The sequence below is a fragment of the Atta colombica genome, unplaced genomic scaffold (genome assembly GCF_001594045.1).
Source record: "Atta colombica isolate Treedump-2 unplaced genomic scaffold, Acol1.0 scaffold13, whole genome shotgun sequence".
Lineage (NCBI taxonomy): Eukaryota > Metazoa > Arthropoda > Insecta > Hymenoptera > Formicidae > Atta > Atta colombica.
This window is the reverse complement of record NW_017259217.1, coordinates 110275-118067: the sequence shown is the minus strand read 5'-3', so window position 1 is coordinate 118067 and position 7793 is coordinate 110275. Positions and strand designations below refer to the sequence as shown.

The window sequence follows — 7793 nt, the reverse complement described above, 5'->3', positions numbered from 1 at the left end:
GAGAGAGAGAGAGAGAGAGAGAGAGAGAGAGAGAGAGAGAGAGAGAGAGAGAACAGTGTACCTATAATTTTTTTTAATAGCCTATCTATTTTCTTGTTTAACGTGGATCGTTGTAAAATGACGTACAACTATTTTTTTATGCAATAATTTTTACTGAAATTGTATAAGCATGCAATCATGTTGGATTTGATTGATGAAAGATTTGAAATATTTTAATCCTTTTGAAACTGATTACTTTTTGAATTGCTACATTCGATATTCATTCAAGTCAAATTGTTATCCATCAGTTTTATGCAAATATGGAGAAAGAATTTGCTCGAAAACCAAGCATGCTTTTCTTGTTACATTGTGAAAATGATTTCGAAATGTTTGTTAATTTCGAGTTCAATTTGTGCCAATTAAAATAAACACGAAATTTTTCACGGTTATTTAACCGTATCTGCATATGAAGACTATACTACACTTGTCACTTGTCTTGTGCTCGTGAATGACTCGTTAGCTATATCGATTTACGCTCTATCGACCGACTTATATCCCCTTTCGTCATTTGTTCATGTGTCTTACTTTTAATATCTCGGTCATCAATTCATTATAGCTGCGTATGAGCTCTAAAGATGCACGAACAATACATTCCCAAAACATTTGAAAATTCTCGCAGAGATTGTTAATTACCGTTAATTAGCGTGCGTTATGTTTAGAATTCGACCGAAATCGAAAATGAATATTCGGTTGTCGTTCAATTTCGGCCGAAAACGAAACCGAAAACGAAAATTAGATAAGTCTTACTGAAAAAAAAAAAGAGAGAGAAGCTAACGGAGTCACATTTTTTTCAGCTGGAGTCGAAATCGACATTTTTGAATTAATTTTTTAAGATAGAGATCGTATGATTTTCAGAAATCGTGACTGCACTCTTTAAAAAACAAAATTTTATTAAAATAATCTAACTATAGTAATATAATAATATTACAGCCTCAACTTTTAATCAAAAAAAGAAATCAAATTACAGTTATTATTAGGATCATTAAAGTTTATATTCAAATTGTCTTAAGCTTAATAATAAAAATCAAACAGTTGTTTTTTGAACGTTTATCCAGCACGTTGCAACTTATACAGTTTCAGTTTAGCCATTGAAATTTTTTCTTAATTTTGATCAAAACCGAAATCAAATCGAAACTCTGATTTTTTACCAAAATCAAGATTTCGGTCAGACCCTAATTATGTTTCCTATTTGATTAATGTAGAATGAAATAAGAAGACTCTTGAGAATCAATTAGAAAAACATATAAGAGTTCAAGCACGGAAATTAATTCCAAGGAGAGCAAAGTTAAAATAATAACTTCAAAGGAGAAAAAAATCAAAATAATGTCAATTTGACATCATATTGATCGAATTTATGTCATTTTAATTCGATTAATATGTCATCAAGAAAGTCATTATCATGACTTTCTTGTTTCTCTTGAGATAAGATGAGTTAAATATAGCGAATTTACTAGAATTAAAGACATACTACATGTTTTGGCTCATTTTTTAATCATCTTTAAAGCGTATATACAGGTAATAACTTACACAATATTCTGAAAATGACTCTCCACAACATAATGACTCGTTAATCTACTTGTTGCTTGTATCTATATTTGAAAAGTGGTTCAAAAATGAGTTGACACAGGTACTCTTCTTTTAATAAATTGCTTATTATCTCTGTACATTTATTTCCGCACTTTTATATTTTCTTTTATTCTGCTATTTTGAATATAAAATGAGTTACAAAGTCAAAGACTAAAATGTAGTAATCATTCAGCAATGATTGCAAAGCGGTATCTTGTAAGTAAAATACGCACTTCCCGTCGCGATGATCGACGATTTTGAACAAAGGAATTACGAGCAGCGCTCGATTGAGGTCGCATTCGGTAATTCGCATAAACAATTTTCTTGTTTAATATGCTATTTAACAAACCGCGGGAAGAGGTGCGAAATTTGCGCGGCCCGTCATCCTACGACATTTAACGAGACGACGAAACGTTCAAACGCGGTCAATCGCACACTTAGTCATACGACATGTGACAGTAGAAAGCATCAGCAACATCGCGATTCAAAGCAGTTTAGTTAGCAGATGGATCAAAATGGCTTGTATCCACCCATTATGAGTTTAGGTTAACGAACTCGTCAGCATCATAGGAGTGCCGTTTTCCTCCGCGATTCTACTCCAATTTAAACCGTGTTTCTTTTTAAAATTTAATTGAAATCTCGTTTCCTTCCAATTTAAACAGGAAGCATCTTTACATTTAACTTTTACTTAAAAAGCACACGCTTTCCATTCGCGAGGAATTCTTGGCAGGCGCAATCGCTCGAGTATTACGCCATTAACACTGTAAAATCGCGTGCGAAGACATTCACCGTGTTTGAGGGATTTTACTTTCGCTTCTTCATTTGTCAGATGCATTGGACATATCAGCTCTGCGTGATACGGAGAAATCACCGCGACGGAAAGAAACAACCTAATTCGTATTACGAGACTAACGTGTCTATACAATCAATACATCCATATGATGGATTCAGGGGTTGCTCGTTGATCCATGTTCAATTATACGCAACTTGCATCTCTTCGTCATCTCATTGTTATAGACGGGATAAATACTATTTTATTACAACAAGAATAACTATAATGGAATCATAATAATAATGATATCGTTCTGCTACAATAACCAGTTCTGGAGACAATAACGGTCAAATATGTAATAAGTATTGAACATCTCGAAACCGCTTCTAATTTCGTTTTAAGCTTCAAACAATAATTAAAATTATTAATAATAAATTGAAATTTTCCGTGTGCTTTACACGAGTATCTGCACAAACTATACGTTGTAGAGAGGCAAGAAATTTTTGCATTCCGAACGTCGTCAGTCATTCTCATCAAAGAAAGTTGTAGCCTATACAAGAGGAGTCAGTCGCATCTCGGGTTTACACACCAGGCCTAGACATTGACCTCGAAAGCGAGGTGATCATAGCCGGCGTAGAGACGTATCAAAGAAAGTACGCCAATCAGCCTCCAACCGTTTGCAGCTTACGTGTATCACTATGATCGAACGTTATAGTCGATTTCCTTTCTCAGAGAATTCTCTTTTGCGAATCGATTAATTGGCGATCGGTCGCGCTGGCATTACATTCAGAAAAAATATGTAGATACTTGAATTACTCCAATAGACAAATTGACATATGATATACAATAATGGTATCATAAATGATATTGACGAAAATTTTGCAATTTAATAATAAGAACACAGAAAGAATTTTCTCTTAAAATTAAAAATTGAAAATATAGTAGTTGTGGTGTACAATATTTTAAAAACTTTACCATGTACTTCAATAAAATTAATTAAACTTATTTTATATTTTATTGTAGTTTATTAGTTATTAGAATGAGAGAGATTTACGTAAAAAATTCTTTGAAATATAATGTTGTTATATTTCCCATATTGTTCCATCATACTACCATATTTTAAGAGAAAATTCTTTACATGATAATTCATCAGAATGTTATTGTTTTGTCAATATATACTATTTTATTAATTGCACAATCAGTTATTAGTATTTTATGAAAAATCAATATTTCTATACCTGTTTTTGTAAATATTTCCATACAAATACAGATCATAAATTTTATGCAAGATTTCGTATATAATTGTATAAATATTTTCTTGTCGGAGAATGCATGCTGATTCAAGTATAGAACAACAAGTCACGATAATGTTAAAATGACGTTAAAATAAATCGAAAATGATTGAAAAATGACTTTTAATGATTATTTTAATGATCATTTTGATATTATAATGACTTGTTGTTCTGCTTGGGAAATGACTTTCGAATTTTTATAAGCGGAGAAGGGATAACAAAACTATGATCAAAACAATATGACTTGAAATGCACAGCATGACAGAACATAAAAAAAATATGTAATATCATTTATTAATTCTTCATTAGTTTGTCGTTATTTAAACATTTTTATTAATTTCTATTTCTTTTACTTGCTAATTCGTTGCTATTTTCCAAGCGCGCTCGAAAGAATTTAAATATAATAAAAAATAAGAGAAAGATTTCTTGACTTCAGAAATCGAGCATTATAATCTACAGGATTGTTTTCTTTCTTAGTAGAAGATGAAAAGGAAACAGTTTAGCAAACGAGAATGGATGGAAATGAATTGAAATGGATTCAGATTTTCAGAAATATTGATTCACGAATGTTAAAATAAATGCTTTTCAATTCTAAATGTATTTTTATTCATTTATAAGAATTGCATGGAGCATATATCTCTATGTCTTTTAATCTAAAAATAATATTAGCTTTTTCTGTGCGTTGTGAATACTCAACTGTTCAATTGAAAATTTTGAATAAGAAATGTAGTTTTCCAATCCAATTGCATCCAATTGTATCTAATTGAATTCAATTGAATCCAATTAAATCCAAAAAAAGTATTCGTTATTTAAAATAAGCATTCGGATAGAAAAAATTTCAATCCATTTTAATCCATTCTCGTTTGTTGATGGGAGATGATCGCATAATTTCAATAAAAGTAAATTGCTTTCGCTTTGTCTCGAAGATAATAATTGTGTATCCTTTAAATTCTTTGCTTGATTGTTACATTGATATTATGGATCGATCAATTGTATCCATTTTCCGGATTAAGATTCAAGATTTCCGTGGTATATCATGCGGGTAATCCGCATGTTACGGTACTTGTGGTTTACGTAGAAAGCGAAACTTAATGGTTTCAAGTATAATATAAATATATAAAAAGGCAGTAGTGAAACCGATCGATATTATCTCTCTTTTACTTATGAACGATACGTGCTATACGACGGCGGTGTATATTGTATAACATTTCACTTTTCGCGTATGATGCCAATCTACGTTGGTCTAGAAATTAAGCACTTTCTCGAATTTAAGGAACAAAAACGACATATTGTAAAATTCTCATTAATATTTACACAAAAATGATGAAAATTTATGTAATGAAATTATCGAAATCTAATTGGGCGATACTGAATACGATTTTTAAGAAAAAAATTAATGTGTTAACGCAAATATTAATATAGTAGAATGTAACAAGATATTAATGTATTGCATATTTCAGGATGAATTAAGTTCTGAAAAGACTATTAATGTTCTTATCATAATTAGAAATGTCAATAATTACGATTATAGATGCGATCCTATCTCTAACCGATGCAAGAGAAAGGAAATGTAACCACTCTCTATCGAACAACTTTTCCCTTCTTTTCAAGCAGGCGTTAACTGTAGACTGGTTATCGCAAGAACACATCGAAAACAATTTCACTTATTAGAATTGTCAGCGTTTTATATCGTGCATGACAATACCAATATGCAGAAAAGGCAAGTTAAAAAATTCCGTTACTAAAATGTAACGATACATTAGAATTTTTTAAAGTTTTTGAATAAAGATCAAGATTAACTATTTTTTTTTCAAGTCAATTATTTTAGATTGCTATTTCATATTCTTCAATATGTGCTCTGTCAATGATACAAAGTTCATTTGAATTTAAATTTAACGGCAAAAATGGCAAATTAAAACGAACTTTGTATCATTGACAGAACACATTTGAATAAATATGAAAGCAATTTAAAATAATTGATTATGAAAAGACAATAGTCAGTCTTGATCTTTATTTAAAAATTTCAAAAAGTTCTGATGCAATGTCGAAATTTTTTAATTAGTTTCTTTTGATACAAAATTCATTTTTAATTAAAACAAACTTTCTATCATTGATATCTGTATAAAATTAACAACTAATATTCTTGAGAAGCAAAATAATGAATAATTATTTATAGCTTCTTAAACAATACAGAAATTTAAACAACGTCTAGAAGATTATTAACCCTTACTATACAAAATACAATTAGTGTCTCATCCATACAAATGTGAGTCACTAGATGTTCGTTTTCTTTTTTCTTTACCTATTCAGAATGATTAAAAAAATCTCTAAAAATTCACCAAGATGCTATCAACTTTCTAGAATAAATATTGGAACTTCATTTTGGAAAATAATAAAATGTAGTATAATTTATAATTATCGAAAGACTCAAAGAAACTTGCACAAATAGGAATCGCTCGGTCACTAATAATCCATACTTGTAGGGTAAGGATTGGTTCCCAATTAGAAATGATAATGGAATCGACTTCGAATCGATGTCGATTTCTGACTAGGTTTATTAGACATTTTTACAACAGTGATTGAGTCATTTGCAAATCGCTTCGTATTATACAACTACCATCTATTCTCAAGCACAAATAATAAATTTATAGTTTGTTTTACTGATGTTGCTTGGCTTTAATCGTACGATTGTATTACTTATTTCAGATCATAACGTCAATTATTTTATATATATATATATATGTAAGAGATTACTAACAATAAGTGGCACGATAGAATACATTTTCTTTCTCTATTTAATTCAACGTGTCATGAAACTTGATCTTAAATGATGAGCTCAGTCACATATTTCAATCGGTACACTATTATTTTACTTATAGGAAATTGATTTAAATGACAAGAACGATTTGAATCTTGTTTAAGATATATTGATATTTAACGTGTGATGAGTTCTCGGAAGATCTACAACGGCCGGCAAATATTTAAGGAGACACCAAATATTATTTCTTAAATTCGTGGTTGAGTAATTCCTAACTATGCATGTTTCCGCAAAAGGTGCCAAAGTATGTCAGCTATCATTTTCCCAGGAAGTATGCGATATTAAAATCTGCTATGTGACGTTTGTTAAGTTTATCTTTTCTGTCATGCGAAACTGTGTTTACTGAGTGTTAGGTTGAGTTAGAATGCTGTAACGTCATGCATTGCAATGCAGGCTCGGCACTGCATTATTATTGCCGATTATCAAAGCATGGCATTCAAAGTTTTGATTATACTAGCAGCATATCTTTGAAGAAATCAAATGAAAAGCTGCTATCAGGACAGAAACAAAATTCAAATTAAAAGATCTCTTCCGTAATTTTCTATCATCCGTATTTTCTATCAAAATAAAAATTGTTTACATAATTATAAATCAGATAAATTTATATCAATGAACAAAATTAGTATTTTTTATGTATTTTAGTCATTTGTTAATAATATGTAATGTCTTATGAAATTCAAAATATATATACTGACTAATTTCGCAATAATTGTAAGTTGCAAAATATAAATGCACAGATAAAATTAGTAATCATCAAACTTTTAAGCGCTAAACAATTTTTTTTATCTTATACATACATGTATAATGTGTTTCTTACATTTTTTAAAATTTTAAAAAAATTGTATCGTTTTAAGAAAATACAAATACGTCTAATTTTTTGTTTCTTTAATCGTTGCCATTCAATTGCTTGTAAAATAGTGTAAAGTTGTCATTGCGCTAAACCGCAGAGCAACAAATGAGGTCGTACAACATGTGGCATTCTGCCTTTTTTCTAGCTTAAGAGAGATGTCCACTGCTTGAAGCGCTGTTTATTCATGAGGAGGCGACACATTCGTCTAAGATGATTTAGAGAAATTTACTGGATGAGTACTTCGTGTATAATGTGCCCTAGATAAGCCCTAGGCTTGGTATATAGGACTTGTAAGACTTAAAAGACAATTACAAAGAATTTTTTGAAATTAAATTTATATCTAATTTGATTATTGATCTGGGCGAGTAATATATTTTACAATTAACCAAATTTTTGTTATCAAGATTAAGATTATTTAGATTATTAAGATAATAATTAGCAATATTAATAATAATA

General features: G+C 30.0%; 1 protein-coding gene across 1 annotated transcript in view; it reads left to right on the top strand.

The window, feature by feature from the left end:
• LOC108684245 (elongation of very long chain fatty acids protein 4-like) overlaps positions 1 to 7793 on the top strand; it is a 25531-nt gene that overhangs the window by 650 nt on the left and 17088 nt on the right. The window lies entirely within an intron of this gene.